Here is an 11,920-nt window from a genome sequence, read left to right as displayed (position 1 = left end):
ATTAACTGTTTCCTAAACCTTACATAATTTCCTGTTGATTACAACTAAAAGCTACTATTACTGAAGCCAAATTTCTAACTGTTGGGTTCCCCTCTCCAGTTTTCTTGGGTAAGCACAGGAGTCTGGGTTTGAGGAGGCTGTGCTGTACTAGTGTTAGAGGCTCCATTTCCCTGCGACTTAATGCCCCGGGCTAGAGGGGAGTAAGCGGTGGCAGTGCAGGAGCTACTGTGACCTCAGGCAGCCCACAGGGAAGGAGCCTGAGAGACCTCTGAGTAATCTGGGCCTTTGTTTTCTTCCTGTGCAGTGGCATCGCCTGCCATGAAGATGCATTTGTCCTGCGTCACCTCCTTGGAGAAAGAGCACCTTTGGGTGTATCTGAAGATGCTGGGCTTCAAGCCCGGGCAAGCCACCGCTGCCTGCTAAAAGATCGTGTCACACATGCCGCTTGGGATGAACTGCTTGACAAAATGAACCGTGATGCCTTTCAAATATTTTCTTATTTCTTGTTTCAAATGCTAGACCAGTCTCTCACCAAACAAGGTTTCAAACTATGTTGCCTTCCATTTGACCAAAAATGTGATACTGAATTTCGGAAACATTGCTGTGAATGGTTAAAAAAATTTTTCTTCTGAATGTGGAGGTGGCTTTCCTCAAGTTGTTGGTTCAGTATTTCTTTCTCCTGGTGGTCCTAAGTTTATTCATCTGATGTATTATTTTGCAAGATTCGTTGCAATAAAATATATAAAAACCCATTCTAAAGGTTCATCCAAACATTTTGCAGAGACATTTAATGTAAAGCCACAAGATTTGCACACATGCAATGCCAGGTCCCATACAGGTCCCATATGTAGCATGTAACAGATTTTTACGAATTTTACAAAGAGAAGATTTTGTTGTGTAAAAGTATCAGGAAAATGCACGATTATCATTAAAGAAGTATGAAATTTGAGATCAGAATATATAAGACAGTAAAACCAATTTACAAAAAAAAAAGGAACTTTATGATGATCACTGATATATACAAGAGAAAATTCAAAAGGTTCGGTCTCTTGGGCTTCAGTGAGTGAAACGCTCCTGTTTTTGGAAAAGAGAGAGAAGTTGTTAGTTCAGTCCTTAGTCCCTGTATAGTTTAGATGGTACTTATGTTGCTATCAATGTTCCTAGGCTCTTACTTAACAAAATTGAGAGACAAATATGTCAGCTGCACATAGGAAGTATTTATGAGGCTGGGAAATTGAACCTGTTAACAGTTATTCAGTTATTACACGAAGTCTTGAAAGTAATGAGATATGAATGTGGTCAGGCTGACCAAGCAAGACTGACAGCCAACCTTTACTTCCTTGAAAAAGAGACCAAATATCAGAGAGAAAGATTATCGGACCTGTAGCATATAAATCATAAACTAAAAGAAGATCTTACAACTGTAACACATTCTAGTGTTGAAAAACAAGGAGAATGGCATAAAAAGTGAAAAGAGGCCCTGGCCGGTTGGCTCAGTGGTAGAGCGTTGGCCTGGCGTGTGGAGGTTCCAGGGTCGATTCCCGGCCAGAGCACACAGGAGAAGCATACATCTGCTTCTCCACCCTTCTCCCTCTCTCCTTTTTCTTTGTCTCTCTCTTCTCCTCCCACAGCCAAGGCTCCATTGGAGCAAAGTTGGCCCAGGCACTGACGATGGCTCCATGGCCTCTTCTCAGGCGCTAGAATAGCTCCAGTTGCAAAGAAGCAACACCCCAGATGGGCAGAGCATCGCCCCCTGGTGGGCATGCCGGGTGGATCCCAGTCAGGTGCATGCAGGAGTATCTCTCTGCCTCCCTGCTTCTCACTTCAGAAAAAAAACAAACAAACAGAAATACACACAAAAAAAAAGTGAAAAGAATTTCGTGGTCTGTCTCCTTTCAGTCTAATTAAAGGCTGGACTCCAACTGTGGATCTCTTACTGCCTGTAAAGATGCATATACTTCTTCCTCAGAAGTATTCTTTTGCAATATCCTACTTCACTTCCAGATACACCTAAGCAGCACAACCAGCATAATCAAGAAAATGATTGTGGAAGAACCAGAGATGTTCTGGGAACTGTATATAACCTAGCCAACAACCCTGCATCTTACCTGTTGCAGCCAACTTCTTCATTAGATACAAGCAGTGTCACAATATTTGAAAAAGACATAAAGATGACAACATCTAGAGAAAAAAATGAAATAAATTCTAAAAAAGCACCAGACTATGAAGGGGAAGACTCTCCATCATCAAGCATTGCAAAGAATACAGGGAGCAGTGCATTGGGAGGGCCTCTGCCCATTAAAAGAAAAATGATCCATTCCAAAAAGAGCAAGATCATCTGACAGCAAAGTTTGCAAGGACAGTTTTGTCTGATTCACCACAGCCCTTTACAGAAAAAGAAGTAAAATTAGAGGAACTAATTCACTTTTTAGTTTCTAACCCATTCTTAACAAGGAACCAAATTCCCTGAACTCCGGAAAACTTGATCAGTGATATTAGGAACTGATGCAGAAAAGCTGTTGAAATGGAAGATAGTAGAAGAACAGAACCAGTTCCAATGGGTATGGAACTTAGAGAAGGAATCCTCACTTGTGTTGCATAATCACAGAGAATTTAGCATGGCCACTTGTTTCTCAACAACCACTGTATCCAATGATAGCCCTTCTCATTTGCCTGAAGAAAAGGCTATTTTGGATTGCCTCCAGTGTGTGCCTCAGAAACATGTGGTGACTAGTCGCATAGGTGAAACAATAACAAACACAGTATCAGTCAGATATGTTAAATAAGAAAATACTTTGCAAGCAAGATTTGGAGCATACAGCTTTATAGAACAAGCTTCTAGAAACAAGCCAAATAGAGACATTTTCTCCTGCTGTAAGGAATAGGCGAGAGGTGATAGGTAGGAATGAAGGTGGGAAGTATATGAAATTATCAGATTACTAGCAAGCTTTTTACAAAGCTCCTTCCATGCATAAAAGTATGTTATGGAATTCTTCAGATCTCAAGGGGAGATAATTCCAGCAGTTTTAAGGATGTTGATTTTGACATATTACCTGACACTCTTCCAGAAGTTGGCCATTTAAGTCTTAATAGCTCCAATAGTACAAAGACCGACGTTAAACTAGAACCAGATAGTCCTATGCACAGTAGCATTTTCCCACAAGATGTGGGAGAAAGACACACTGTGCCAAAATCAGATTCTAGATTTCAAACTATTTACAGTAGCTCTGAGGCTCTAAAAAAAATCTCTTATGAAGAAAAGGGAAGAAACTTACCTCTCCAATTCTGAAACACCTGAAAGACACAAACCAGAATTGAGCCCTACTCCTCAAAACACACAGACAGGGGATACGCTTAACATTTTGAACACTCAGGATTTGCACACTGACTATACAAAACCATCTTTACGCGTGTCTCTTGGTGAAAGAAAACCGTCTCTTTCACCACTATTTAAGTTTTCTCCGGCGGAACAAAAACTGAGGACCGCAATACTGTGTAGTCTTGGAGAACTTCTGCCTAATTTAAAAGAAGAAGAAATCTCTAATAAAAGTCTTAATTCAAAAGAATCAACATCTGACTGGAAAAGATGAAGCAATAGCCCTGTTCATTTAACTATGATGCACACTCCAATTGAAGCAAGTTGTTTTAAAAACTGACTTATAATTTAAATACACATTGGAAGTGTAACTCTTTTTCAAGCTCTAAAAAGTCTTAAATAATTCCTTTTAGCTTCTTCTAATGTTTTTAGGTAAGAAGAATATTTTCTCTTTGTACTGATATGGGGTTGATATATGAAGTATTTGATAAGCAACCATCAAGTTATATAAAGCCAATTTGATTATTTGACTACTCTTGTAAGCATTCAGAAAATGGGAAAGTAGTAGTTTCATTTATTCTGTTATAATTTTAGTTAATTATATTCAGGATGAGTAGTTTTTTATATACTTTTGCTAAGAGGTTAACATAATAGCCATTGAATTTACTGAGCTTTCATTTTAGGGAAATAGACAACTTTTCTTGATGGAATATTCTAGTACTAACCAAAAAAAAAAGAAAAATAGTGCCTTGAAATGTGTGGTCAAAATGACTGATTATTCAAATAGGTTGGGCCTGAAAAAATGATGTTTGATGGAATAAAATGCATGTGATAAGTGAAGACTGGGGCAGACTGAATTTAGTAAACGGGAAAAGGATGGGAGGTGACGAGCATTTTTAAGGAACACTGTCAAAATTCAGTGGGTTGCATGACCAGGCGGTGGTGCAGTGGATAGAGCATCGGACTGGGATGCAGAAGGATCCAGGTTTGAGACCCCAAGGTCGCCAGCTTGAGCGTGGGCTCATCTGGTTTGAGCAAAAGGCTCACTGGCTTGGACCCAAGGTCGCTGGCTCCAGCAAGGGGTTGCTCAGTCTGCTGAAGGCCCACGGTCAAGGCACATATGAGAAAGCAATCAATGAACAACTAAGAAGTCGCAACGCGCAAGGAGAAACTAATGATTGATGCTTCTCATCTCTCTCCGTTCCTGTCTGTCTGTCCCTGTCTCTCTCTGCCTCTGTAAAAATAAATAAATATATAAAAATAAAAAATAAAAAGGGAGAGATAATTTAAAAAAATTCAGTGGGTTGTATGGCAGATTTATATTTAGTTTAATTTAGACATTGAGAATTTAATTTAACCCTGGCTTTATATTTTAACAGAAAAGGATGTAAATTAAAAAGTTAACGAAATTTTTGTTGTAAAACTAAAATGCTCTAAAGATAGTCTTTTGAGGGAACTAGATGAAAGAAGGTAAAGGGATTAGCCAAAAAACCCATATACACAACACACAGAAACTGACAACAGGATGGCAAAGGAAGGTGGAGGTAGGAGGAGAAGGGCAACCCGGGGGGGGGGTGGCAGGAAAAGGCTTTGATTGGGGCGGGGGTGGGGGTGCACCATGCAGTGCACAGATGGTGATATATTGAGTTGTGCTAGTGAAACAAACCTGTATGGTTTGGCAAACCATGTCATCCTGATAAGTTAAAAATAAAATAAAGAATAGCAGAGAAAACGGTTATAATAATTAGTGATATATATTATATGTATATATGAAGATTTGTAGCTAGACTAATTTCCCATGTAGCAGACTTCAGAGCAAGGAAAATTATCAGGGCTAAGACAGGCGTTACATAATGATAAAGGAGTGAACACTCCAAGAAGCCATAACAATCTTTAATATGAATGCGCCTAACAAGAGAGTACCAAAGGTGAAGCAAGAGCTGACAGAAATGCAAGGAGAGATAGCTAAACCTATTGTTATAGTTGAATCTGTCAGCACTCTTTTCTCAGTTTTGATAGATTTATTGGACTGAGATAAGTAAAAATTTTATTAAACTGAACGGCACCATTAATCAACTGAATCTAATTGACATTTATAGTTCATCCAAAAACAACAGAGTATATACTCTTCTCAAACTTAAATGTAACATTTACCAAGATAGGTCACATTCTGGGCCATAAAACACACCTTAAATTTTCAAAAAAAGGAAATCATACAATGTCCGTGTTTAGCCCACAGTGATATTAAACTAGAAATCAGAACTCAATTACAGAAAGATAACTGGAAAACCCCAAAATACTTTGAGATTAAATAATACGCTTCTAAATAACATGAGTCAAAAAAAAAATCTTAAGCAAAATTTTAAAATAACTGATAAAGAAGTTGTATCCACAATATCCACGGAACTTTTAAAACTGAACAATAAAAAAACTATCAATGCAATTAAAAAGTGAGCAAAAGATATGAACAGACACCTTACCAAGGAAGATGTATAGTGACAATTAAGCATATTAAAAGATGTTCCATATTTTTATTATTAAATTACAAATTAAAACCATAAAATGCCACACTAAATCCCTATTAAAATAGCCAAAATCCCAAAACACTAACAATATCAAATTCTGGTGAAGATGTGAAGAAATAGTAAGTCTCATTCATTGCTGTTGGGAATAAAAATAATATAGCCACTTTAAGAAGGTTTGACAATTTCTTTTTTTTTAATAATTTTATTTATTTATTTATTTTTAATGGGGTGACATCAGTAAATCAAGATACATATATTCAAAGATAACATGTCCAGGTTATCTTGTCGTTCAATTACGCTGCATATCCATCACCCCAAGTCAGATTGTCCTCCGTCACCTTCTATCTAGTTCTCTTTGTGCCCCTCCCCCCCTTCCCTCTCCTTCTCCCCCTCCCCCCGTAACCACCACATTCTTATCAATGTCTCTTGGTCTCACTTTTATGTCCCATCTACATGAATGTAAAGTAGTACAACCATTATGGAAGAAAGTATGGTGGTTCCTCAAAAAACTGAAAATAGAACTACCTTATGACAATTTCTTACCATACTAAATACAGACTTACTATACAATCCAGCAATGTGTTCCAAGGTATTTAGTCAAATGAGCTGAAAACACATACACAAAAATTTCCAAATAAATTCTTATGGCAGTTTTACTCATAATTTTCAAAAACTGGAAACAACTAAGATGTTAAGTTAATTGGCAAACTGTAATACATTCATATACTAAGATATTTCCTGGAAAAAAAAAATAGAAATAAGCTATCATGCCACAAAAAGATGTGGAGGGACCCTAAATGCATCTCCTAAATGATATGAGACAGTCTGAAAAGGCTAGAAACTGTATGATTCTACATGTATGGCAATCTGAAAAAGGTGACAATTTAGAAACTGTAAAATGTCAGTGTTGTCAAAGATAATGGGGAAAGAGGAAGATACAAATAGGTGATGTACAGGGAACTTTTAAGGTAGGAAAATTATTCTTTATGATACTGTAATGGTAGATGCATACCATCTAGGTATATATCCAAAGAAATGAAAGCACATGCCTGCAAAATACTTACATATATATATATTTATATATATGAATATTTATATATTTATATTTATATATATAATACTTACATATATATATTTATATATATGAATGTTTATAGATTTACTCAAAATAGCTAAAGCCTAGGAAGAACTCAAAGGTTACCAAAGGAGAATGAATAATAAATTATGATCTATTTATACAATAAAATACAAGTCAGCAATAAAATTAAATGTATTGCTGAAAAAATACAAAAATTTGGAGGTCACAAATGTTGAGCAAAGGTATATAGAAACAAAAGTGCATATTTTATTATTTTGTTTATATGAAATTTTAGAGCTGGCAAACAAATATATGTTGATGGAAATGAGATTACTGTTTTCCTAGGCTAAGGGCACAGGGAATATATGACGATAATCTAAATATTCTTTATATTGATTAACATGGTGGTTCCAGCTTTGTATAAATTTGTCAAAATCATTTCATTGTCCTCTGAAATTATTAGCTTTATAATCTGTATAAGTATAACTTCAAGAAGTTTGGTCACTAAAAATAACATACTTTCTTACATAAGTCAAGATTTAATTAGACTTAAATAATTAGTAAACTTATTAGCTTTCATCATTAAAAATTTTGATAGAATGTGTTTTAGAAATAGTTCACTCAGTTGCTCAACAACGCTGTTGAGGAACCAGGCTCTTTCCATTGCTCTGCTTTGGTATCCACGGTGTTCCTCTAGTTGTAAGGCTAGTTTCCATCATGATCATAGCAAGGAGAATTACACATGTCTTTGTTCATATTCTTTGAGATAGGGAGATAAGCACCACAATTCTTTTGAGAAAAAGAAGAGGTAGTTTATGGGAATAACTTGCAATTTGTGCCTATGGCTAAACCAACCATTACGTGGTTATTTTGATCACCCTGGATTAATTAATCAATATTCACCCATAGAGCTGAATATGAGGTTAGCATCCTGAGGCACCTGGGCTGCTGCATGAGCAAAGTGACTCTCCAAACAACACTGAAGTTTTGCTTGTAAGGAAGAAAAGATAAATAAGCAACAACATGCACCAAGGTCCTAATTATAAAATCCCATTTGCAACAATTTTAACTAATGCAGAGCATTTTGTTTTGTGGACAGAATATGATAAATCAAACCCTTATACTGAACATATGGTTTCACAGTTAAATTGTCACTTTATTTCTTTCATCCTGAAGTCGTTAAATATATCTTTGACAAAGTGTGCACTTTTGATGATTCCTTTATTATCAAAGACAGAACTATTAATTCATGTTTTGGTGTTAAAATCAGCTAGTGAAAATTAACATTATACAGACCCTGAAGAGTTGTCAGGTATCAGGAGATTCCCACCTTTCAAAGAATCATCCAGGTTCATCGTTTCACTTCCAATGGGCTAAAGTACCTATATTTCGCCAGTTCTGGACGTTTCACTAAGTTTCCGCCTCCTCTTCCATTTGCTAAGTATCAATTTGACCCCAAAAGCTTGACGCATTGGTAGATTTATTATTTGTATGTGCATTTTTCCCAACACAATTTTTTGATTGCACATCCTTACTGGTAGAAAAAATTATATGCACGCACATTATAACCAAAAACCTATGATGTAACATAACATAACAAATCCACTATACAATAAATAAGAATTAGATGATAAAAAAGAAAACTGAACAGTTTAGTATTGCATTTATTTACTGATAGTACAATTAATCTACACTCATTATTATATTGTTACTTATCTTTTTTGCAGCAGTGTGATTGAATATGTTTCATTATTTTGCAGTATCTGGAACTGCAATATAATTTGAAGGCGCCTACGTTATATATTGCTGAATAATACACCACTCCAAAACATAATAACTATAAACTATTTTGTTATTTTTCACAATTCTGTTCATTGATTGGGACTCAGCTAGTTGCTTCTTCACTTAAATACCACTATCTACCACAAATCTTACATAAAATCTATCACACACAATCTTGAACTAATAACGTTCTAGGAAATATTAATGAAAATAGGCTCTGAACCACACTCCTATAATGTAGGTATAGGAAGGAGAAAAGTTTCAGCACTGAATGACATTATCATTCTCCATTTCACTGCAGTTCAAGCACATCTTCTATTCTGATAATCAAAGGCATTTAGTGGTTCTTTTGTCCTCCCTAATTCCATCCTCACATTATTGAAATAATAATGTGAAAAGCACATTGTAAATAAATATTGCCCAGAATTTTCCCATAGATAAAAGAGCAGTGGTTACCAGGGGAAGGAGGGCGGAAGGGTAGTAAAGAGGGACAAATATATGGTGACAGAAAATGATTTGACTTTGGGCGATGGGCACACAACACAATCAACAGTTCAAATGGTATAGAAATGTTTACCTAAAACCTGTGTACTCTTACTGATCAATGTCACCCCATTAAATTTAATTTCCAAATTAAAAAAAAGAACTCTATAAAAAAATAACTCAACTTTTGATATAGTCAAAAAATGAGTAATATATGCCTGACCAGTGGTTGCACAGTGGATAGAGCATCAACCTGGAACATTGAAAACCCAGGTTCCAAACCCCAAGGTCACTGGCTTGAGCATGGGCTCATTCAGCTTGAATGTGGGGTCACCAGCTTGAGCGAGGGATCATGGTCACTGGCTTGAAGCCCAAGGTCGTTGGTCTGAGCCCAAGGTTGGTGTGAGCAAAGGGTTACTGGTTCAGCTGGAGCCCCCCAGTCAAGGCACATATGAGAAGCAATCAATAAACAACTAAAGTACTGCAACTTCGAGTTGATGCTCCTCATCTCTCTCATTTCCTGTCTCTCTCGGTCTCTATTGCTAAAAAAAAAAAAAAAAAGAGTGGTATATATAATTACTCATTTAAATCAAGAAAATCAGGGTATAATTTTAAGCCATATTGGGATAGTCACAGCAAGAATCAGCTTTATCATGATCAAGTATAGCTACTATAGTAAAGCAATGAATTAGTGGCTTTATTATAAATATCATATATTTTATATTGTAGAAAGAAAATTGTTGTGGACTGTTAATGGCAAAAAGCCATGATAGATTTGAGGCTTAGCAAAAGGCTAAGTTCTCCCCCCTCCATCTCCATATTTGGCTTTGATGCCTCTGACTCTTTGTTTATTTCAGATGTTTGTAAATTTCACTAATGTATCTTGTTTTTGCCTTGGGAGAGTTCCTGTCTTAGCCTTTGATGTGCAACTTTGTATCAGGGTCCTTGATTTGCATAAATCTATATAATAAAGCGAACTGGGGCTATGAGGCGCTCAGAAAGTGCCAGGCAGTTTGAAGAGTCCTCCCGGTCCCATCGTTTTTGTTTTGACAAGTGTGTTTCTTCAATTCCGCACCGTTATTAGGAGCTGCGCTGGTCCGCGGCAAGTGGTGCCCGAACAGAGGACTTGATTATGAGTACGAGGAAACTAAAACTGAAGGAAGGTGACGGAACTCCCCAAAGTGAAGTGCACACAGTGAGTAAAGAAAATTTGGGGGGAAAGTGTAGTTGGGAGTAAAAGATTATGGGAAAGATAGGGTCAAAAATAAGGGACCTTTATGTAGAAATGTTTCCGTGTGAAGACAAATCGTTGTCTGAAGAGCATCAGGGTGAGCTGGAAACAGAGGGATGTGAACACAAGGATAACTTAGAGTCTGAGGATGACAGGGGGGATGAAAAATCCATGGCTATGGCTGCCTTAGCCGCGGGGCCTCCGCTGCCCTCAGCTCCTTCCTACATTCAAACCTCTGCTCCTGTGTTCCCTTATCAGGCTGATTGCAGAGTCTATAGCTCAAAGTCTGGGAAATCCCCTCTCCAACAATCTATAGACCAGGCTCGAAATGTAGGGGAAACAATAAATGATGGCTTTACCCGTTTTCCTGTTGTAGAAAGACAGGATGATACAGGGAGACTAGTGCAAGAACATGAACCTGTACCTTTTAGAACTCTGAAAGAGCTTAAACTTGCTTGTGTTCAGTATGGGCCTACTGCCTCCTTTTCACTTGGTTTATCAGATATTATTAGTATAAAGGCTCTTCCCCCCAAATGACTGGAAGGTGATTGCTTGTGCTTGTCTCTCCCGTGGTGATTATTTGCTGTAGAAGTTGGACTTTCATGAAGGGGCTGTTGAGGTAGGAGAAAAATCTCAGCATAGTCAACCTGAGCCACCAGTTACAGCAACTATAGAATTTGAAAATGGATAGGAGATTCAGGTATTAGGAAAGTTACAGCTTTTCCTATCATGATCTGATTTTTCTTTAATGTTTTAACTATGATCTTCTGAACTATCATTTTGTTTCTTTCTTGTTCTTTGCCTGGAGGTTGAGGCAGGGGACCTGTGTTGGATCTGACTATGGAAAATATCCCAGCAGCTGCAGAGAGCAAATTTTCTCGGGGAGATTTTGTTTAGTCACATCCTTCAGTCCCTCTGTCAGAAAATGCCCTGACTAATATCAAGCAAGCATCTTTCTAATCTGGATGTGCTCTGAAATCCCGGGTTTCTCTCTGGTTTGTCTGGTTCATCTAATTCTTGTTTCTGTTTAGTCTTTGTTTAATGTTGTCAAAATGTGTCTGTTTTTAAGGCCTGAATTAAGGCATTTTTTGCATGCAAAAATTGGAAATGCTGGCTCTAATATTTAGAAAAAATAAAATGTTTTTAGAACTTGTAAGGAGCACTCATTTAAATTTAAATAGAATAGAATGTAGATCCTTAAGACTTACTGATTTGGTTAGTGCATTGTGAGGTGTGTTCAGAGTTAGGAGCCAAATATCAACTTAAATATTAGGAAACTCCTGCAAATTTTCTTTGTCATGCTCTTTTTACTTTAAATTTTTTTGAATACTGATGTACAGGGTCATTCAGCAGCAGAGAGACTCTGGAACCCTGCAAGGAAAACCTTCCCTGAAGTACAATGGAGAGACCTGCTCACAGGAATCTGGCAAGGGCCAGACCCTGTTTTCTTATGGGGCTGAGGATATGTGTATGTTTTTCCTAGGTCTGCTGAAGCTCCTCGGTGG

General features: G+C 37.2%; 1 pseudogene; it reads left to right on the top strand.

The window, feature by feature from the left end:
- The first annotated feature begins 324 nt into the window (after positions 1-324).
- LOC136388387 (HAUS augmin-like complex subunit 6) lies at positions 325-3,590 on the top strand (annotated as a pseudogene).
- Positions 3,591-11,920: the final 8,330 nt, after the last annotated feature.

Source organism: Saccopteryx leptura, chromosome 1 (assembly GCF_036850995.1).
Source record: "Saccopteryx leptura isolate mSacLep1 chromosome 1, mSacLep1_pri_phased_curated, whole genome shotgun sequence".
NCBI lineage: Eukaryota > Metazoa > Chordata > Mammalia > Chiroptera > Emballonuridae > Saccopteryx > Saccopteryx leptura.
This window is presented reverse-complemented; position numbering and strand designations above follow the sequence as displayed.